Source organism: Euprymna scolopes, chromosome 13 (assembly GCF_053919585.1).
Source record: "Euprymna scolopes isolate OS-2025 chromosome 13, ASM5391958v1, whole genome shotgun sequence".
NCBI lineage: Eukaryota > Metazoa > Mollusca > Cephalopoda > Sepiida > Sepiolidae > Euprymna > Euprymna scolopes.
Genome location: NC_136494.1, coordinates 76,588,734 through 76,613,572, shown reverse-complemented (window position 1 = coordinate 76,613,572; position 24,839 = coordinate 76,588,734).

The window sequence follows — 24,839 nt, the reverse complement described above, 5'->3', positions numbered from 1 at the left end:
GTTTTCTTTCCCAATTCTTTTGTTTGAAGAACAACAGTTTAACAATTTAGCAGTCCTTTTCTAACTTAATTTTTTGAACGCTATATTTCCAGTCCTACTAGAAACAATCCAGCGAAATTACATTTGTTTAACATTTTTTTTATTTGCACGCGTTTTTACGTAGCAAAAATAAAATCCGTCGCTTTAAATATCCGACGAATTCGTATGGGAAACTTTTAGGGTTTTTTTTTACCCTCTTTGCCTTTTGCAAAAAATGACTTGTTTCTTTACATGTTTGCTAAGCACAAATGACGTACGCGAATAATTATTTTTCAGGGTCTGTCTCTTTCTCTTGACAAAGTCAAACGTGTTTTTTTTTTCAAATCCCTGATGTTATCGAAATAACGATAAGCTAACACGGTATTTGCTAGTTGGTTTTGGACATTTAACTTTGCAGAAGAAAATTTTTACCGTAGGAAAAATGGCTTCTGGTGAAGAAAAAATGAACCCTTTTTCCCTTTCTAAAACACTTGGTAAGTGTGTTCAATTATTAAATAATTGACAACATTCGCGTTTTTTGCGGTAGACTTTGGTAGCAAGTTTTTTCCCGTCGCCAAATTACTATTGTAGTGATTAATCCGCTGTTAATCCTTGCGTATCCAAATATCTGTTGAAATGACGAAGGTGTTCACCCGTAAAGATTTTACGAATCTTTTTTTCAATCACTTTTGGTGATTCTCTGTAGTGATGGTCGTTTCGATTCCTTGTCACCAATCTGTTTTGTCGTGGAACAACAGTGAAAATAAGAACAATCAAGTCGAAGTTCGGTTAAGGAACAAGTATATTAACAATAATGTACAAAGATAGGAAAGCGTGTATATCTGCTGGCCAGTCAGCTAGCAGTTGGAGTGCAGTCGCATCTCTCTCACCGATGTTGGACTTACTAGCGCTATTTATAGTGCTAATCGATGTAAATGCCCCTGTTCAAAGAATGCCGGTATAACAAGTATATACGAAGAAAGTGAAAGAAAACGCTTTGAGGGAGCAATCCTTAACTGAAAACACCATTTATGCAGAGTCCACGTTCCTCGTGAAGTACCGAAAAATTAATTTAGTTTTAACACCTTTTGTGCTCATGAAACAATAAAAGGCACTTCTGTAGTATGAGCACGACGGCCATCTTTTCTTGGTGCGTTTCACTAAACTGTCGCCATGTGGCGCGTCTCTGTCAAAAATCATTTAAATTATAAATTTTTGTTGACTCTTCAAAGTTGCTTTAATTAAAACAGATGTTTCATTTAAATTATTTATTTGGTCGTAAAAAAGCTATTTTACTTTATAAAAATCCAATGTTATTTTTATTACAAAATTGTTTTATTAAAATTATATTTTCTTACCCAGACTTTTAAATAAATGTTTTTACAATTATAAAGTGATACATTTTGATACAATAAATGTTTGGTTTTCAAATATTTTTCTGTTCTGAAAAAAATCTTGTTTTTTACTTATTTGTCGTTGTATTTGACCAAGAAGAAATTGGAGATATCGCCCCTTAACAATAGCCGCCGTCTACATCCTGCATAAGTGCCCCCGAAATGACTTTTAAACGATACCTCCCTTCCCCATGTTAAGAATGGCTTTCGAAATAATAACGTTATCATTTCAGCGCGGTACCAAAATGACATAAGTACCGAGTTTTCTTTTTTGTTGTTTCGTAATAACACAAGAATTGTTTAAACTAAATTAATTCTTCTAAATAAAATAATTGCTTTCTTTGATAATACGGAGGGGGTTCTTTCCTTTATTTTTGTTTTGTAATGATAACACAAAAAGTGTTAAAACTAAAGTATTTTTTTAAAAATAAATGGTTTCGTTTTTCGTGTCTTGACTCTGTTACAATATTTTGGAATATAATAGGGGTAGATATTTATTTGCTGCCAACCACAGGAAAATGTGGCACAAGGACGGAAGGTGGAGAACAGGCGAGCTCCCCTAAAGAAGGGTCACTCTCGCCTCAATAAAAATTCCCTGGTAGGGGCGCCTAAGGCGACAAGCAATAAACTTGCTCCACTGGAAAGCCCGGTGGCAAGGCCTGGGAGGGTAAACCTCCTAGATAGTACCCAAGTGGTGTACCTCAGTCCGACAGGTGCTGGGCTGGTTCCCGGGCCTCTCACCTGTCGGGTTGAGTGTCAAGAATGGATCCTTGACGAGTACTTCTACCCTGTCTCCCTGCAGCCGAAGCTGCTAGGAGACACATCCCATCCTACCGGAGTATAATGGGGGTAGATATTTATTTGCTGCCCACCACAGCAAAAAGCCGGAAGGTGGAGAACAGGCGAGCTCCCCTAAAGAAGAGGCACTCTCGCCTCAACAAAAATTGCCTAGGCATCCCCGTCGGCATTCCCTGGTAGGGGTGCCTCAGGCGACAAGCAATTAACTTGCCCCACCAGAAAGCCCGGAGGCAGCAATATTTGGCACAAGGCCGGAAGGTGGAGATCCAAGCAGGCCCCCCCTAAAGGAGGGGCACTACTGCAATTGCAAAAATTGCCTGAGTAACCCCGTCGGCATTAGTCAGTCGGGGCGCCTCAGGCAGTAAGCGATGAACTTACTCCACCGGAAAGCCCAGTGGCAAGGCCTGGGAGGGTGGACCTCCTAGGCAGTGTACCTCAGTCCGACAGGTGCTAGTGTACCTCAGTCCAACAGGTGTAGCTAGGCGGTCTACCTCAGTCCGACAGGTGCTGGGCCGGTTTCCGGCCCCTCACCTGTCGAGCTGAGTGTCAAGATCGGATCCTGGACGAGTACTTCTACCCTGTCTCCCTGCAGCCAAAGCCGCTAGGAGGCACATCTCATCCTACCGGAGTATAATGGAGGTATGATCCCGCATAGTCGTGAGATTCTATTTATAAACGATGCTGCTGGTAACTAACGAATCGAATTAATACCCGTTCTGCTACAAACAAATCAGAAACCAGAATTGCTTCATAAATATTAAACCTTTCTGTAGCAACTTCGCATATGCTTTTTCCATCTCAACACCGGAAGAATCTTTTGCTCTGTGAATTCCAACTCGAGAGCTGTCTACTGCAAATCAGTCAACGCCCAGGACTTATAGAACAACGAACCATCGGAAACTGTTCTCTCTACTGCAAACCAGTCACCTCTCCGGACTTGTGTAGAACAATGAACCATCGGAAACTGTTCTGAAACTAAACATGGCTTACACTTCTAGAGGTTATGGACCCAGCGTGCGTATTTATTTTTATGGATCCGAATCAAAATTCGAACTGTGGCAAGTAAAATTTCTAGGATATTTACGAATTCTAAAGCAACACAAAGTACTTCAGGCACAACCTGAAAACAGAAACGACCCAGACTTCATTGAAAAGAACGCAACTGTCTTTGCGGAATTAATACAGTGCTTAGATGACCGAAGTCTATCACTGGTAATGAGAGAAGCCCTGGACGATGGCTGCAAAGCATTGAACATATATAGAGAGCATTATTTATCGAAAGGAAAACCAAAAATTATTTCTTTATATACTGAACTGACCTCTCTAAAACGAATGGAAGCCGAAACCATTACTGATTATATTATAAGAGCTCAAAGGACTGCAAATTCTTTTAAAATGTCTGGTGAAGTTATAAGCGACAGTCTGTTAATTATTATTCCGTGATCCATAAGGGATTACCGAGTGATTTAAAGCCATTTACCACCATCATAACCCAGAAAGAAAACCCCATGACTTTTAGCCAATTCAAGATGGCATTCAGAAGTTACGTGGAAACTGAAAAAGTGATCACAGAAAAAAACGAATCTACAAATATCATGAAATTTAAAACTGCACACATAAAAACACCAAAATCAAATTGTACCCATGCCGGGTATAAAAACCGCAACTTTACCAAAAACAATTTTTCTCCTAAGGAACTAGTTTAGTAAATTTTTTTTTAATCAAATAAATATCCTTATTTTCGCAATTTTTTTTTTGAGAAAAATATTGCTTTCCACTATTGATTAATGAGAATATTAGTAAACATTTTAGCGATTCTTCGTTATTGTAACGAAATTCAGAAATCGAAATATTGATTTTCAAATGAAACCAATAGTATCTACTGCATTGTTATGTATGTAAATATCCAAAACTCACGAAAAACGATGAGGTAGAAATTAATTGTGAAAGAAACTAGTTTTTCGGAGAAATTAGAAATTTTAGCTATTTCCCTTGTGTTAACGTCACATGTCACGCGTGAAAACAAACATAGCCGAAATCATTATTTCGTTGAAGCATTGATGTCTTAACTAATTGTGATATGACTATTAGTTTGAAATTGACAACAAATGTAAGTAGTTCTCATTTTTTTTTTTTTTAAATTAAAAATAAAGGCCTTCGGATTTCGCTAAAATAACGAAGAAGCACCCTTTTTATAGGGCGACCTGTACTATCAGCACCTCACATATAGATTTTGGTACTCTTGCAGATTTTGATGCGGATCATCGGTATTTTCTGTCAGTTATGGTTCGAGTTTAATCGGTAGTCACAGGATGAAGCCAAGAAAAGTAAGAGACTCAGGCGAAATTCGAAACAAACAAATCGAAAAAAATAAAAAAAATACAATAAATAACAAGTTAAAGACCTACTGTAAATTAACTGAATATATATATATATATATATATATATATATATATATATATATATATATATAATAAAATTCCAACAAAAACCTACCAGCCAGCCATGGTTCTCCCCAGTATGTGCTGCTGCTATCGCGCACAGAAATCACTTTATCCATAACTACCAACGTAATAGATGCACTGAGACTAAAGCTGCTTTCAGGTCTGCCAGCAACCACTGTAAAAGAGTAATAAAAAATGCAAGAGAGCTATATGCCCAGTCTGTTAACTCCAAGGTAGCTGATCAGCGGCTAGGTTCCCACCAGTTTTGGCAAATAACAAATAGGATCCTGAACAGAAGTGTGCGTTCTATCCCAACCATTATCAATGGACCAGAGGTAATCTCGTCAGCATCAGACAAGGCCAAACTATTTGCAAAGAACTTTGCAGCTAATTCTACCCTATGCGACAAAGGCCATCAACTTCCCATATTTACTCCTATAACACAGAACACGCTAGGTAACATATGAATATCCGTGCATGAGGTCGCCAAGCTAATCAAGAACCTTGATTCCAGTAAAGCAACTGGCCCTGACGGCATCCCAATTATAGTGTTAAAAAAGCTTCAACCAGAACTTGCTCCCTTACTTACGAAACTGTTTAAGCGCTGCCTTAAGGAGAAGTGCTTTCCGACTCCCTGGAAAACCTCATCAGTTTGCCCTGTATTTAAGAATTCAGGTGATAAGTTATCCTCCTCTCAGTACAGACCAATAAGTCTCCTAAGTGTTATGAGTAAGTTGCTGGAATCCATATTAAATAGAGAAATAGTCAACCACCTCAGCAGAAACAACCTTCTTAGTGACAAACAACATGGTTTCCGTTCTTCAAGATCTACCGCAGATGTGCTAACGGTTATATCCCACAGGATTAGTGAATATCTTGACAAAGGCTTCCTTTCTAGGGCAATTGCTTTTGACATATCAAAGGCCTTCGACAAGGTGTGGCATATGGGTCTACTTCTCAAGATTTCCAGTTACGGTATAACTGGAAATGTGTTCTCAATCATTAAATCATTTTTCCCCGATAGGCTCATAAGAGTAGTGGTCGATGGACAAAAATCAGAGGCCTGCAGTATTAATGCTGAAGTCCTTCAAGGGTCAATCCTGGGCCCAACTCCCTTCCTGATCTACATCAACGACCTCCCTAAACACATACTTAAATCATTCGTAGACATCTATGCTGATGACACGACCATCTACGGCAACACATCAAAGGCTGTAAATGACAAAATTCTCTCTGATTCTCTCTCCTCTTATCTCGAGCGCATGGTTCAGTGGGGAAAGACGTGGCTGGTTACCTTTAATGCATCTAAAACCAAACTCCTATCCTTACATCATCAACGCTCTGATCCTCATCTGGCATCGGTTAAAATGGATGGCTCTTGTCTGGGAGAGGCCCCTGTTTTGACAAGCTTCTGGGTTTGACCTTTACTCCTGATCTGAAATGGAACACGTACATCAAGTCTGTTGCCAAGGTCGCTGGAAAGATAGTGGGATCCTTCTACCGCTCCAGAAGATATCTCACTACTGATGCAATTCTTTATCTATATAAAAGCCAACTACGTCCAAGGATGGAATACTGCTGCCATATCTGGGCAAGAGCTGCTAAAAACAGTCTATGCTGCCTTGACAGAGTACAAAATAGACTTCGTGGCTTAGTGGGAGATACCCTTTTCTCTACCCTGCAACCTCTCTCCAACTGAAGAGACGTTGCGAGCCTATCCTTGTTTTATCGTTATTTCCATGGCAAGTGCTCGTCTGAACTCCAATCTCTGGTCCCCCTCGCCAATCTTTCACAAAAAACACCCGTCTAGCTGAATCCACTGTGAAAAATTTCCCCCACTCTTTATCTGTGCCTAAATCAATATGTGGATTCCATGAACAAAGCTTCTTTCTTAGAACTGCACGCCTGTGGAACTCTGTTCCGTCTGCCTGCTTCCCACCTGACTACAACTTGGATGTCTTCAAGCCCAACGTTAACAAATTCCTAATGAACTGCCCCCTTAAGTAAACACTTTCAAATCTCCACACTAACGTACTGTACTTGCAATAACCCTTATCCCTGAGTGGCTTCCGGGCCTTGATAAGTGGTGACCACCGTTTAATATATATATATATATATATATATATATATATATATATATATATATATTCTCAAAAAAGTTGCATTTTGTATTTTTTATTTATTTTTATCCTATTTTTTTGTTATTTTTTATCAAGGAAAGTTGTTTTTCTTTTATCAGCTAAATCAAACAACCAAACTCATGCACGAACTATAATAAGAACCATTAGCGAAGGGAAATACGCGCAGTGAGTGAATGTGTGTGTGTGTGTGTGAGTGAGAGAGAGAGGGAGAGAGAAAGAGAGAGGGGGTGGGTGAGTAACCCATTTACAGACAGTGTGGACCTCGTATTAATTTGTATCGCAAACACGCATGCGCGGCTGTAATTACATAAGCATTAAATAAACTTGCCGCTGAGCGCAATAATATGCCCCTTAGTGATGTTATATTTAAATGTTAGTAAGCGTTCGTTTATAAAGGAAATAATTGGATTCCGGATATATGAGAATTTTCAGAGCTTAGCCAATCAGAATAGACGGACTTTGGCGAGGAAGCCTTTATTATTTATGAATCAGAAAATGGAAAGATTATGTTAGGTCTATATATGTAATAGCCTGTTACTGTAATCACAGATTGTGTGGAACGCGTAGAATTCGTTCCGGTGACAACTAGTATTAGTGGTAGGACTAAATATTCAGAGAGAAAAATAGGGGCACCTTCCTCTAAAGATGTTGCGATTGTGATTGTGTTGCTCGTAGGATTCAATGTAGAATTTTAATATCACGGATGAATGTGTCTGCAATGGTGTTCAAAAGCTACATAAGATATTGGCTATTAGCCTAAGTGTATTGAATTTGTAAATGGCATCTGTTGTTGCAAACCTGCGATACTTTTGTCCAGAGGGGAATATCTGCGGTCATTTTATTATAGATGGAGATAAACAAACTAAAAATACGACAATTAAGAAGTATCGCTAAGATTGAATAGAAATCAAATATAGCGCTATAAAAATTAACGTATTCTTGTGGGTATTCATAATGCACTTTTGCGAGAATTTCAATCACGTATCCCTGCTTCTGACGCACATCCATAGCATGGTCTGCTTTCTTAGAGTCTTACACTGTCAATATCTGCAACAGAGAGATAAAACTTTCAAGTATTGATTGCATTAGTTCAGTCATTATAGTAATGCACTTTGCAATCCCTTAGGGCAGAATAAAACTAAGAAACATTACTTTTGAAACGACCTCTGCATATTATAATAAAATTATTGTATGTAAAACAGCCAACTTTTGTCCATATTATCTTGCTTTTATGAACTGAAACGATTGAAAGTGAAAAAAACCAAATAATTTGCTGTTCTTACGTTAAGGAAAATCACTTTTTTGTATTGAATAATATTCTTATTGGTCCCTCAGACAAAAGGAGGGTGGAATTGTAAATTCATCCTTGTCCGTTCGTGCGTTCGTCCGTTCGTCTGTTCACACTTTTCTCAATAACTAGACCTCGGAATTTTTTGAAATCTTGCACAAACATTAAACATGATATGAGTAAAAAAGTAACAGAATGGATTTTCCGGGAAAAATCCGGTTGCCCCCGACCCCTAGGGGTGCCTTTCGGGTTAAAATGGCTACAATTGACATTTTTAAGCTTATTAAAAAAATTGATGCCTTGGATTTTTATAAAACTTTCTGAAAAGTTTTAACGAACGATTTCTATGTAATTTTGTTTGTGTATACTTCGTGATGACTCTTGGGTGTGCCCCAGGGGACTATTTTAGGGCTCCACTTTTGGGGACTATTTTACCATATTTGTCCAAAGTTTTCTGTGTATGTCTATTTAGCAATTTTGTATGGTACTGAATTAGTATTTAAATATGTTAAGGCCTTTGGGACTTTGGGGGCTAAATGAGGGGCAAATGATGGACTTAGTCATTTCTTTTTTTTGCATGGTGCAGAACTCAAATTTTCATATGTTAAGGCCTAAAATTGCACCCTGCACCGTTTGTTCATTTTCACCAGGATTTCACGTCCCCTGGCGATTTTGGGGCTAAATAGAGGGGGAGGGGCAAATGCTGAACTTAATCATTTTTTTATACCTTGTTCATTGTGCACTCACGGGGGACTTCAGTTGTTTATAATTCTTACTATGACAGTAAACATATTGCTTGTGCAGAAATTGTTATTTAGACTCTGGATGCAGCTAACATTTCAATACATTTCCCAGGAGTTTATAATAAAAATAAATCAATGCGAAACACATTTATTAATAAACCGGAATACATCATCGTATCGGGTGGACTGCCGGGACCAAATTGACTCTATCCCGCCATAAGTCTCTATCTTCCATGACCTTAGGAAGATCTTCAAGTTGTAAGCCAGAGTCTTTTGTTAATAATTTTGTGTACGTTGTAGCAGGTTTTCTTACTTTAGCGGTTTTGTGTTTAGGATCCCACAGTACATCACTGACGACCTCATCTTTTCTTCTGTAGTAATGCCCGGTATATCTTGTTCTTCTTTCTCTTATTACTCCACTGCAGCTCTAAAAAAACTCTTTTGAGACAGATCAAGCAAAACTTTTATTAGAGCCGTAGTGGACTGGAGAACACACCAACCTCTGTAAAACGTCCGTCAAACATGGCTAATATTAATACAAAATGACGTCTCAATCGATCAAGTTTAAAAGACAAATAAAAAAGAAGGAAAGAAATCGTCTTACTGATTTGATTTGTGTAAATTTTGAAGGGCATTCTTAGTTTTATAAGGACACACCATTACTTTATCTTAGTTAAAACTGTTACATGGTAAGAGCTGTCCCCTTTTCATGTAAGTAAAAAATAGGGAATTAGTTAAATGTAAATATGAAATAGGATAGTCAAGAATTCCAATCATAAGTTAAAATAAATACAGAATGTTATTGAAAATAAGGAATGTGGAATTGCCATTGTTTAGCTCACACAAAATAGTTAGATATCTGTTTATTGAAAAAGGAATGTAATGATGAATTTTGTTTCTGTTATAAAAATGAAAATTAAAATAAGGAATTTAAAAACAGACAATGGAAAATGTTATTTGTAAAGTGGGTTACGAAAATTAGGTTAGAGGGTCGGCTTTGTAAGAAACATGTAAATAACAATGCATGCTTAAACACGGAGGCATGTGGTGCCATGTGTTTTCATACGCATGAATTATGAATTTAGTTAGATAAGTCAGAATCAGTCAGTTAGGAGAAGCCAGAGAATGGAGTCAGATCAGAGAAGCAGAGGAGATCAGACCGATTCTCCGTTAGAGTCAAGGCACCCTCTGGGACCGAGAAGTTTTAGAGATAACCATGTAACAACTTTGAATCCCTGAAATACAAAATCATGTCCGACCGGTCGAAGAAGAAATAAACGTATCATCATGTGGTTTTGTATCTGCGTCTTCGTGTTGTTATTCAACAGAAAAGGTATTGTGCATTTATATTATAAGAACTTTGTGAAAATCATCATCACCAAAACAAAGGTAGAGTGAAATTGTATAAATATGAACTTGGTGTTTATAAAAATGTACAACTGTCAACGTAAATGTCAAACGCACTATCTCTTAGTCTATCTATCAAGATATTCAAAAATCTCTTCTAGTTGAATTAAAGGCTTGGTGCTCCTGTAGAAATCTGTACCCTGTCTGTCTCGTTATATATATTAGAACTGTCTCTCTCTTTATATGTACCCTGTCTCTATATCTCACCAATGTCTCCATCTGCCAACAATATGAACACTCACAATGAATATATATAATATCTAACATCTCACAACATGATCTCCACAACCACATGAACCTCCTAAGACATATGAACACCCAACAACATGAACACTCCTAAGACTCTCTCTATCACTCTAAGACTCTTACTAACGTGAACAACAACAAATATATAAGTCGTCATCTAAATAAGAACAACGAAACATACTTTCATATTTGGTACCTTCTAAAAAATAATACACAGAACGTAACAAAACGAATTCCGTTGAAGAATTGGGCAGAAATGCCAGTCTTACGTGACCAAATGCCTTAGTTTAACAGAGGAATGATTGGCGGATAGGAGGTAAGAATTTAATCTTTAATTAACGGAAGATGACGTACTAACGGGATTATATACGAAATCACATCCTTGTCTTTAAAGTTGACAACTTAAGCAAGCGGATGCTACGTGACTGTTCACTCAATAGACTCATTAAGGCTGGAACGGACTGTCAGGGACGATGTTGTTAAATGTAACGGGTCAAGATATCTGTTTCTCTCGCTCTTTCTCTGAAAGGAATCCACATTTGTTAAAAACAGAAATGGCTAACATAGTTTTTGAATGTTCCATAATACTTATAAAAGCTAAATATCGGCTCCGAATGGATACATCACGGGGGTATAATCGTTTATACACACACAAAACAACCGAAACTGGTTCCTCAGTGGCAGTTGTGATGAAACTAACACGTTCATGATTAAAAAACGTAAATTTAACCAATTTTCGTATTTCAGCATATTAGCAGGAAATAGATATTGTCTTGTGATTGCTGATACTTAAGTTTCCGTCATTCCAGCGGGAAAACGAGTTTTATAGAATTAATCATGAATTGATTCGTGTAGAAAACTATAAAGTCTCATTGTTTGCGAATACAGAATGATAAAGGATGTATTATTTGTATTATTGCGCTCTTGAGAAAGAAGGTCGGAGGTAACATCGGCCGAAACATTGTAAGAATAACATTCCAGATGAAAACAGTAGTCTGAATAATGCAAATAATACAAATTATCAGTACTCATCAATATACATAAAACTGTACCTTATGTATATGTGTGTTTCTGTGTCTGTGCGACAATATGTAACCGATAAACTCTTAAACTACTGGTCACATGACACTAAAATTATTAGGAAATAGTAATCATACACCAAGGAATGCTTATAACGAGTAAAATCTTTGTCTAGATGGATCACTAACGCGCACAGAAATATGTCGACGAGCTGAACTGTAAAATATTCCTTTCAACTTTCCGATATATTTCTACTAGTTTTACGCATGCGCAAATTCATTCGTAACTTAAATTGGTTTTATTTTATGTCTTTCTTATCTGTCTGTCAGTAGCTCAAACGGTAGGGAACGGAGCTGGAGCGCTAAATGTTTTGGTTTCGAATTTATTTTTTTAATTTAATTTTGAAATTAGTACTATATATATATATATATATATATATATATATATATATATATATATATATATATATATAATAGCATTTCAACCCGGCATTACCGGGTCTTTGGATGTGTATGTTCAGCAAAAAAAAAGTGGTAGTAGGAAGGCAGGCTCGAACCCGTATCGCAAAGGAGGAAAAGAACGGGAAGGAAACACCTGACGTCTTTGCTGTTACGATCACCGCCAAACCGGAAGTGACTGATGTTTAAATTAAGGCTAGACAATCGAAAGGAGAGGATGACTTTAAAAAATATCGGCGAAAAAAGCGATCCCGCCTGTAGAAAATTGCCCAGTTGAAGATGAAGATATAAATACTTTTAGTCAATTTTTCGATATTTGTCGTCTGAAAGGTCGAACTCCAAAAGGATACTGATACTGGTAAAATCCGTCGCCTGTATCGAAAGTTTTAGGCAGACATGCAAACATATATATATATATATATATATATATATATATATATATATATATATATATATATATATATATATATATATATATATATTTATATATTGGTAACTAAAAGTTTTCGAATAAACCGATTAAAAAGCTTCCCCTATCTTTGAATACGCTTTATGTAAAATTTCAAATGTTTAGACCAGAAAGTGGCTGAGTAATTTGGTAGAGACCGCAGAGGTAAATTTTTTAAACTTTGATCCCTATTATGACCCTTAAAATTTATTGTTTTGGGCTCAAATCAAGTTATTACGCTAGATCTATGTCCAAGGAACCTATATTTAAAATTTCAATTGTTTAGACCCGAAATTGTCGGAGGAGTTTGGTAGAGTTCTCAAAGGTCAAATCGTTCAACTTTGATCGGTTAACAGCCAAATTCCTGGCCGAACACCGAACACAAAGATTTCCCCAAATCTCAGTACCCTGTATATCAAATTTCGAGTCTCTAGACTTAAAATTGACAGAGTTATTGCGTAGGGAAATATACACAGACACAGAGACAGACACACAGGCATGTTCACTTCTATAGATATACTAGCATGGATACCCGGCGTTGCCCGGGTGTTTGGAGGTTTATGCTGAACAAAAAAAAAGGGTAATTTTTTTTAAATTTGACCCCTATTATGACCCCTTAACATTTATTTTTTTGGGCTCAAATCGAGTTATTAAGTTAGATCCATGTCCAAGGTACCTATATCTAAAATTTCAATTGTGTAGATCTCATTTTTTCGAAGGAGTTTGGTAGAGTTCTCAAAGGTCAAATCGTTCAACTTTGATCCATTAACAGACACATTTCTGGTCGAAAACCGATCACATCGATTTTCCCAAATCTCAGTACCCTGTATATCAAATTTCGAGTCTGTAGACTGAAAATTAACAGAGTTTTTGCGAAGGAAAATGTACACAGAAGGACAGACACACAGAGACACGTTCACTTTTATAGATATATATAGACTAGCATGGATGCACGGCGTTGCCCGGGTGTTTGGAGGTGTATGCTGAGCAAAAAAACAAAAAACAAAAAAAAAAACAAAAAAAAAGGTCAATTTTTTTAACTTTGACCCCTTTTATAACCCCTTAACATTTATTGTTTTGGACTCAAATAAAGTTATTATGTTAGATCAATGTCTAAAATTTCAAGTGTTTAGACCAAAAATTGTCGGAGGAGTTTGGTAGAGTTCACAAAGTATAAATCATTGACATTTGACCCCTTAACAAGAAAATTTATGGTTGAAAACCGATCACCTAGATTTTCACAAATCTCATTACTCTGTATACCAAATTTCGAGTCTGTAGACTAAAAATTGACAGAATTATTGCGTAGGGAAATGTACACAGATACACAGACACACAGACAGACACACAGACACACAAACATCTTCACTTTTATAGATATACCAGCATGGGTGGCCGGCGTGGCCCGGGTATATGGAGGTGTATGTTGAGGCCAAAAAAAAAAGCGGTCAATTTTTTAAACTTTGATCCCTATGATGACCCCTTAACATTTATTGTTTTGGGCTCAAAACAAGTTATTAATTAGATCCATGTCCAAGAAACCTATATCTAAAATGTCAAGTGTTTAGCCCCAAAATTGTCGGATGAGTTTGGTAGAGTTCTCAAAGGTCAAATTGTTCAACTTTGACCCTTATATCGCCAAATTTCTGGTCGGAAACCGATCACATCGATTTTCCCAAATCTCAGTATCTTGTGTATCAAATTTCGAGTCTGTAGACTTTAAATTGACAGACAGACAGACAGACAGATAGATAGATAGATAGATAGATAGATAGATAGATGGATGGATAGATAGATTAAACAAAAATATATACGTATACATAGATATATATAGGAACAATATTGTGTGTCCTGTAAACTTTTTACGCAAATATTATGCAAGTATAAATCATGTAGAATATCTGCATGAATATAATTACATGTAATAGTTTACTAAAGATGATCATCCTATAAGAAAACCGAAAAACCGAATAGAGAATTAATTAAAATGGATGTTTAAAAGAATGTGCAAATTAGCTAGATCTTTTGCAGATGAATTCAATGGCGTGATCCATGTATAAGAAAATTGTATTTTCTTTTTTAATAAATAGAAAAGAGGGTTTTTAATATGAATATCAATGCACACAAAAGAAACACGAATTTATAGGACTATATCAGAGAGGCGGTAGCACTCTCTATATAGGGATGGCCCGTACACGCCTATATACGCCTACGAAAAAAACTATCCAAATTTCAACTAAAATCAACTTATAAGTTTCAAAAAGCACATATTCTTACAGAGAAGCGTCTTACGAATCCAGCGAGTGTAAGAACGTCGGTTAAAATGTCAAAAGAGAGCAAAAAAAAAAAAAAGGTACAAAAATGGCCAATTGTTCTTCTTTTTTCTTCTTCTTTCTTCTTTCTTTTGAGACGATGTATTTATTTACTATGCCTCCCTACGGGACAGAGTTAGACACCAGGGTCATTTTTTAACGTGGAGAAAAGGTACAAAAATAAAAATTGTCTCAGTCGTGAAGGATTTCTCCTCCACCGAAAGAGAACAAGAAATGGAAGTGCAGCATCTGAAGAACAGATGGTATTTATTTGCTCCCCCACCGAGCAAATTAGGCACAAGGCCAATTTTTAATGTGAGGAGTGAAGGGAGGGGGAAGGGAAAAAGGGGACCAGCCCCCGAGAGGTGGGAAATGGGAGTTGGTTAAAGGTCAGGTATGTGGGGTTGCCCCCACATCTGGTCTTTGCTTGCAGTATCTGCCGGAACAGATGGTATTTATTTGCTCCCCCACCGAGTAAATTAGGCACAAGGCCAATTTTTAATGTGAGGAGTGAAGGGAGGGGGAAGGGAAAAAGGGGACCAGCTCCCGAGAGGTGAGAAATGGGAGCTGGTTAAAGGTCAGGTATGTGGGGTTGCCCCCACATCTGATTTTTGCTTGCAGTATCTGCCAGAACAGATGGTATTTATTTGCTCCCCCACCGAGCAAATTAGGCACAAGCCCGATTTTTAATGTGAGCAGTGAAGAAAGGGGGAAGGGAAAAAGGGGACCAGCTCCCGAGAGGTGGGAAATGGGAGCTGGTTAATGGTCAGGCATGTGGGGTTGCCCCCACATCTGGTCTTTGCTAGTCATAGCTAGTCATAGCTAGTCATAGCTTGTAGCATCTGCCGGAACAGATGGTATTTATTTGCTCCCCACCGAGCAAATTAGGCACAAGGTCGATTTTTAATGTGAGGAGTGAAGGGGAAATGGGGACCAACTCTCCGGGGAGTAGGGGAGCTGGATAGTGACAATTGGTATGAAGGGTTTCCCCTACATTGACCAAGGTCTTATATGTGGGGTCGCCCCCACATATGGTCTTTGCTTTCAGTATCTGCCGGAACAGATGGTATTTATTTGCTCCCCCACCGAGCAAATAAGGCACAAGGCCAATTTTTAATGTGAGGAGTGAAAGGAAAAAGGGGACCAGCTCCCGAGAGGTGTGAAATGGGAGCTGGTTAAAGGTCAGGCATGTGGGGTTGCCCCCACATCTGGTCTTTGCTAGTCATAGCTAGTCATAGCTTGCAGTATCTGCCGGAACAGATGGTATTTATTTGCTCCCCCACCGAGCAAATTAGGCACAAGGCCGATTTTTAATGTGAGGAGTGAAGGGAGGGGGGAAGGGAAAAAGGGGACCAGCTCCCGAGATGGGAAATGGGAGCTGGTTAAAGGTCAGGCATGTGGGGTTGCCCCCACATCTGGTCTTTGCTAGTCATAGCTAGTCATAGCTTGCAGTATCTGCCGGAACAGATGGTATTTATTTGCTCCCCCACCGAGAAAATTAGGCACAAGGCCAATTTTTAATGTGAGGAGTGAAGGGAGGGGGAAGGGAAAAAGGGGACCAGCTCCCGAGAGGTGGGAAATGGGAGCTGGTTAATGGTCAGGCATGTGGGGTTGCCCCCACATCCGGTCTTTGCTAGTCATAGCTAGTCATAGCCAGTCATAGCTTGCAGTATCTGCCGGAACAGATGGTATTTATTTGCTCACCCACTGAGAAAATTAGGCACAAGGCCGTTTTTAATGTGAGGTAAAAACCAGCTCCCCTAAAAGTAGGCAAAAAGGGGCCACTCTGGTTACCAAAAATAATAATTGTCCCAGTATAGAGGGTTTCCCCTCCATTGACTGGTACAAATTATCTTAAGTGCAGCATCTGCCGGAACAGATGGTATTTATTTTCTCCCCCACTGAGCAAATTAGGCACAAGGCCGTTTTTAATGTGAGGTAAAAACCAGCTCCCCTAAAAGTAGGCAAAAAGGGGGCACTCTGGTTACCAAAAATAATAATTGTCCCAGTATAGAGGGTTTCCCCTCCATTGACTGGTACAAATTATCTTAAGTGCAGCATCTGCCGGAACAGATGGTGTTTATTTGCTCCCCCACTGAGCAAATTAGGCACAAGGCCGTTTTTAATGTGAGGTAAAAACCAGCTCCCCTAAAAGTAGGCAAAAAGGGGGCACTCTGATTTCCAAAAATAATAATTGTCCCAGTATAGACGGTTTCCCCTCCATTGACTGATACAAATTATCTTAAGTGCAGTATCTGCCGGAACAGATGTTTATTTGCTCCCCCACTGAGCAAATTAGGCACAAGGCCGTTTTTAATGTGAGGTAAAAACCAGCTCCCCTAAAAGTAGGCAAAAAGGGGGCACTCTGGTTACCAAAAATAATAATTGTCCCAGTATAGAGGGCTTCCCCTCCATTGACTGGCACAAACCATCTTAAGTGCAGCATCTGCCGGAACAGATGGTATTTATTTGCTCCCCCACTGAGCAAATTAGGCACAAGGCCGTTTTTAATGTGAGGTAAAAACCAGCTCCCCTAAAAGTAGGCAAAAAGGGGGCACTCTGGTTACCAAAAATAATAATTGTCCCAGTATAGAGAGTTTCCCCTCCATTGACTGGTACAAATTATCTTAAGTGCAGCATCTGCCGGAACAGATGGTATTTATTTGCTCCCCCACAGAGCAAATTAGGCACAAGACCGTTTTTAATGTGAGGTAAAAACCAGCTCCCCCAAAAGTAGGCAAAAAGGGGGCACTCTGGTTACCAAAAATAATAATTGTCCCAGTATAGAGGGCCTCCCCTCCATTGACTGGTACAAATCATCTTAAGTGCAGCATCTGCCGGAACAGATGGTATTTATTTGCTCCCCCACTGAGCAAATTAGGCACAAGGCCGTTTTTAATGTGAGGTAAAAACCAGCTCCCCTAAAAGGGGTCACTCTGGTTACCAAAAATAATAATTGTCCCAGTATAGAGGGTTTCCCCTCCATTGACTGGTACAAATTATCTTAAGTGCAGTATCTGCCGGAACAGATGGTGTTTATTTGCTCCCCCACCGAGCAAATTAGGCACAAGGCCGATTTTTAATGTGAGGAGTGAAGGGAGGGGGGAAGGGAAAAAGGGGACCAGCTCCCGAGATGGGAAATGGGAGCTGGTTAAAGGTCAGGCATGTGGGGTTGCCCCCACATCTGGTCTTTGCTAGTCATAGCTAGTCATAGCTTGCAGTATCTGCCGGAACAGATGGTATTTATTTGCTCCCCCACCGAGAAAATTAGGCACAAGGCCAATTTTTAATGTGAGGAGTGAAGGGAGGGGGAAGGGAAAAAGGGGACCAGCTCCCGAGAGGTGGGAAATGGGAGCTGGTTAATGGTCAGGCATGTGGGGTTGCCCCCACATCCGGTCTTTGCTAGTCATAGCTAGTCATAGCCAGTCATAGCTTGCAGTATCTGCCGGAACAGATGGTATTTATTTGCTCACCCACTGAGCAAATTAGGCACAAGGCCGTTTTTAATGTGAGGTAAAAACCAGCTCCCCTAAAAATAGGCAAAAAGGGGCCACTCTGGTTACCAAAAATAATAATTGTCCCAGTATAGAGGGTTTCCCCTCCATTGACTGGTACAAATTATCTTAAGTGCAGCATCTGCCGGAACAGATACTACACTTTGATCTTGACCACGGTGTACGAACGGTCTCTGACAACAGTTCAAGCATCAATCGACTGCTCTTTACACGGAGAAGTGCAGTGACCCATCGCTTTTTAGCTAACTCCATAATTAAATAAGATTACGTGTAATAACAAGTTTTAAACACTATATACCCAATGTAGACAGACCACTTCGAACACGGAACTTCTCTCAAAAGGGACAGCTCTAAATGATACACCGGATGCTCACAGACGTTCCAGTTTGCCAGTGGCCTATATTTCTTGGACGCTGAATATTTGAGGTGAACGTTAAGGTTTTTTCTTTAAACAGTAACCCACCAGCGTTAATGAAACCACGAAATCTTTATCTCAGTTGATCAAAATTGTTATAAGAGTAACCTATCAGCAAGTACGACGTCAAAAAAACAATGTTATAAAAACAAATAATTCTTCAGATTTTGGCCTGTAAAATATGTACAAAATGTCAATGCTGTGACCAGGATTCGAACCTAGGTTAGCACGGCCACAACGTGGGGTCCTAACCTCTAGACGATCACGGGTAACACTGACGTCCGTCGCTCTTGGCAGAAAGACACATGACTACTGTCAAACTATTGAAAAATAAGGAGGAAACTTGAAATTCTCACGCATGCGCAAAAATACACTATAGCAACCATTGTTAAATGCAGCTGAATCTCTTCGCTCGCTAAGAAAAGTAGATCAGACCAGTTCTTCTAAGAACTCACCAAACGCCAAAGGAAATAAGTTAAATTAACCGCAAAAGAAACTGCAAGAAAGTCATCTTCTAAGAACTCGCTGGAAGCTGACAAAAAAGAATAAAAATCCAAGCCCTAGCCACAAAAATAACTAGATATTGTGGCTACTATACACAATCTACTAATAAAAACAAGTAAGTTTTCTAAAATAAACTACAATAAATTAACCAAGTAACCTCACACTGTCACTGATTAGGACTTCATATAAAGATAACAACTACACTATTGGTGTATATACCGTTCCACACTTTAACTATTGGTGACGGGGCAGTATCTCAATTCTACGAGAGTTGTCTTGCTATAAGATAAGTGATATTATAGTAAGATACACATAAGTGTTATATGTTTACATTTAATATAAAATGCCAAAGTCAGCACGTAGTAAAAAAGCTCAGAGAAATATAGACTATGAAAAAAACAAAGTCAAGGTATTATCTGAGCAAAAAGAAAACTATCAGAAAAATGCTGAAATAATAAAAATTAAGTATCATGCAAATCCTGAGGCAAAGAAGGTTGCCTCACGTGCTGACTCAAAAGCACGGTATAACAGGGATCCCGAGGGGAAAAAACTGCCTCACGTGCTCTTTATAACAAAGAACCAGAAAAAAAGAAGACTGCCTCACGTGCTCTTTATAACAAAGAACCAGAAAAAAAGAAGGCTGCCTCACGTGTTGACTCAAAAGCACGGTATAACAGGGATTCCGAGGGGAAAAAACTGCCTCACGTGCTCTTTATAACAAAGAACCAGAAAAAAAGAAGGCTGCCTCACGTGCTGACTCAAAAGCACGGTATAACAGGGATTCCGAGGGAAAAAAGCTGCCTCACGTGCTCTTTATAACAAAGAACCAGAAAAAAAGAAGGCTGCCTCACGTGCTGACTCAAAAGCACGGTATAACAGGGATCCCAAGGGGGAAAAAGCTGCCTCATGCACAAACTATTATAAATATAAATATCAAAAACTGCCAAATCTTTGCCAAAACGCCAAAGAATGAACCAAGAAAAATTTAATAGTGAAGGTATGAACATTTTAGAACTTTATAATGCTCTGTTTTATCAGAGAGGTGGTAGCACTCTCTATGTAATATAGAACCGATGGAGGACCAAGAGGCAACTCCTAAGGCCCAAAACCCAAAGACCTAAAACCCAGCAGGAAGCGACCTGCTACTAATGGAGGCGGCAATGAGCCGCCTCCTAAAAAAGACAGTACTATCATGAATGTAAGTTTAAAAATAAGACTGTAAGTAAAAATACTAATTAACAAGAATAAAAAAGCATTGGAAATGCAAAAGGATATAGGGATGGTATGCCAAAAAGTATACAAACAAGATAGCTATGAATGGCTAGGCACATGGAAATAGAATTGAATGCAAAATATAGCCCTATAGCTTTTTACAACCGTAATGATGGCACGGAATGAAGATTGGAGAAAAGCTATAGGGCTATACTTTGGATGCAATTCTATTTCCATGTGCCTAGCCATTCATAGCTATCTTGTTTGTATAATTTTTGGCATACCATCCCTATATCCTTTTGCATTTCCAATGCTTTTTTATTCTTGTATATATATAAACTAACGTTCAGCTTTATATATATATATATATATATATATATATATATGTGTGTGTGTGTGTGTGTGTGTGTGTGTGTGTGTGTGTGTGTGTGTGTGCAATATAATATTCAATGAAGAATTGGTTCTGTAATAATAAATACGAAATATGCATGAATTAAAATAAATTTAAGCGTATTTTACGATCGACCCTGCTACTCCCCTCCCTGCTAGTCTAAAAAAAAAAAAAATCCGAAACATAATGAATGGTAATATTAGATATTGCAAACATTTCCTAGTTTTACTTATTGCGAGGGCATTTCATCCTATTGAACAAAGAAGAAGAGTTCTCACGATATATTTTCCTCAAGACTTTGTGATTAATAATTGAATCAATTAAAAAAAAAATGTTCAGACTAACGGACAGTGTCCACAACAAAAGTTATTGTCGGTTAACAAGAGACAAATAAAATAACTTCATATTCTAAAAATGATTTTTTTTAACTTACATTTTGTTAGTTAAACTTGGAGACAAAGCGGTTTCGATGTAGAGTTCATTTAGTACAGATGAAAGGAAGCGTAAAATAAATAAATGCATCTATCGTGTTAATCACCGAGTCTCTTTGAAACGGGTTTATAGCATAAAATGTCTATTTAAAAAAAAATAATAATAATAAACGGCGTGAATGAAAGCGAAATTGGTTTCGAGGTGAATTACTAATTTATTGATGGAAAATAAATGATTCGGTGATAGAGAGGATTATTCGCGGTGAGATTTGTTCTGTAAACGAGAAAACGTTTGCACGAACTAAACGTTTTAAAATCCGTTTTATTCTTCCGCTTATTCGTTGCATTTAATTAGTTTCATGCTTGCGGAATATCTATGTCCAAATCACACACACACACACACACACACACACGCACACGCGCGCACACACACACACACACACACACACACACACACACACAATTTTATTATCATAAACCATACGTGTGCCACGAATTTCAGTGCTAACATAGGAGTGTAAGAAGTCGCCATTAAAAAAGGAGTGATTAGTTAGACTCGCTATCTTTCGAAGCTTATATCAACATAAAAAATGTAATTTAAACCCTAATTTTTTTTTCAATAAAAGGAGCAAAGACCAAACTTTAAAATAATAAAAGATTTTATCGAAAAATATACAATCTTTTTTAAATCGGTTTTCTTTAAAAAAAAGATTTCACGAAATTCAACAAAAGGTAATTTGTTAGTTTACCAACCCCTCGTCATTCACCTCTAATTTGTCGACTAAAAAGGTTTCCGGGTACGCTGAGAACGAATGTCGTATTTATTTTTTGCGCCAACACGCAGTTATCTATATTTGAAGACATTCAGTATCCAACGTAATCCTTATCATTTTTAATGGCGGCCATCTTGTTTTTCAATAACGAAAAAACGCCAAAAGAAGCTAAATATGCCACGTGTAACTAGAATCCCCCCTCCCCTCCACCGGCGTTGGCACAAAAGAAAGTTAGGTTTATTGGAGGGGGATGTGGTAAATTCCAAGAAATCTTGAGCGAAAGGAAAGAACGTAAAGATAAGACCACAAATTAAAAACAATATTCAGAGTAATATTTATTAAAATAAATTAAAAGGTAAATATTACCTTTCGCTACAACAGAACACCGACTACTAATTTTTTTTTTTAGAAACATTCGATGTTGCAGGCCACAAACTGATAATCAAATCCGACGCAAATTTACGGTTTGCATGGTATTAACCCCTTTTAATGGATCTAAAAAAAAAAAATGTTTTCACGAGCTGTTTAGAAAAGCATATTTTATGTTTTTTGCCACAACACACCCGCCTCCGCCCCTCCATGGAAAAACGGTTAATTAAACTGCAGGAGCACCTGATAAAGTACACAAGTTCTATAATTGAATTCCACCTCCCCACCCCAAAAAAAAAGAACGAAAAACATAAAATATGCTTTTGTATTTCTGTGAAATATTAAACGGTATTCTACTCGGTAAATGCCGGCACGTTACCTATGCAAAAACGGTTAATTAAACTGCAAAAGCACCTGTTAAACTACACAAGTTCTATAATTGAATACCACTTCCCCACCAAAAAAAAAAAAAGAACGAAAAACATAAAATATGCTTTTGTAAACAGCCCGTGAAAACATATTGGCAGCAATATTTTTACTATTAAATGAGGTGAAAACTTTATTTTATGAGAAATATTTCTTGTCATTTAAAATGTCCGCCATGTATTCATGCACCTTATGAAACGTCAAGTGGCTACGCGCATTTTAGTAAGAAAGTGAAAAAAAATGAATATAATTAAGAAAGTGAAAAAAAAGATTGTCCGTTTTCATATCGGAAAGCGGAAAAAATGTCCGGAAGGGTGGGGGTGGAGGGTCATTTCGGCATTGAAACCGAAAAATGTTTTGCCTCTTTTTGGCTCCGTTTGGCTGTTTTTAGCATTTTTTTCTAAGTGGGAAACAAGATGGCCGCCGGCAAAAACAATAGTGATTACGTTGAATACTGAATGTCTGTGGTTAGAAACAGATCTAAAAGTAATGCGTATTGTTCTTGCTGGTCAGGGAAAAGGGTTGGAAACGTAACCGTCTGTGATAGGGAATGAGATATAGAGAAGCTATGTGTTGTGGTACCAGCTGCGTCTGTGTAATTACATAATCCAAACGAGTTACTGTTGGTAGGCATTGAAATCACCAAATACATGCACTTGTGCGCTAGTGTCGAAGGAAAGTGTTGTATCTGATACTGAAATTGATGTATTGTCTTATAAAACAAATGAATAAATTGATGCATTCTCTTATAAAATAAATGAATAAATCTATATGTATTGCTGTAGAGATTTTATACATTCATTTTCTTCCTTTACTGATTACTAAAGCTATATAACAATTTGTTGCACTCTTTTTGAAGATTATAATCCTATTCAATGGTCAACATTTTATGACAATTGGTAAAAAAGAACCTATATTTCCAAACCAATAAAATATGCCCAAATTTGCCTACATTTGTGTACATAGTGTCCTGCCAGGTGGCACTTCTCAGTCAAAAAAACATTTAAATTATTAATTTCTTGTTGATCCTTCAAAGTTGCTTTAATTAAAAAAAATGTTTCATTTAAATTATTTATTTGTTCGAAAAAAAAAAGCTATTTCACTTTATAAAAATCCAATGTTGCTTTCATTACAAAATTGTTTTATTAAAATTATATTTTTTACCCAGAGTTTTAAATAAATGTATTTACAATTATATATTGATACACTTTTATGCAATAAATGTTTTGTTTTCAAATATTTTCTGTTCGGAAAAAAATCTTGTTTGTTACTTATTTGCCGCGTTATTTGATCAAGAAGAAATTCGAGTTATATCCCTATAACAATAGTCGCCGTCTGCATAGTGCAGAAGTACCCCCAAATGACTTTTAAACAAAAAATTCTTACATGATCAAATAATAAAACAAATATTTTATTCCAAATACTTAATTTAGTTTTAACTAACGTAATAATTAAATAAATTATTTTATATAATAATTTAATATTTGATAACACAAGAAATGTTTTCTTGTTTTGTTTCCTAATAACACAAGAATTGTTTAAACTAAATTAATTCTTTAGAATAAAATATTTGCTTTCTTTGGTAATACATAAGTGTTTCATTCTTTTATTTTTGTTTGGTAATAACACAAAAAGTGTTAAAACTAAAGTATTTTTAAAAAATAAATACATGGTTTCGTTTTTCGTGTCCTGACTCCGTGATCAAGTTTATTCTTTTTAAGTAAGTAAAAATAATTTTAAAAAAATATTATGGGAGTGGGTAGTCGCCTTTAAAAACAATATCTCCTTCAAGAACGGTCATAAAATGTGTTTTCAATCGAAATTTATTCAATAATGGACCAGTTTTCCTACCTAGCAAAAATAGTTTAATTTTTCAGGTACGAGTTTTCCGGGGACGAGTTTTCCGGGCACCATGTTGTACAATACCTGTCGAGAGTATGTTTAATTGTTTCATATATGTGTTTAAATTACCCGTTCGAGGGTAGGTAAAATTATTTCAAATATGTGTTGTACATTACCCGTCTTCGCGAAGGTAAATGTCTTTCATATACGTGCTGTAAATTACATATCCTTGATCTATCGATTT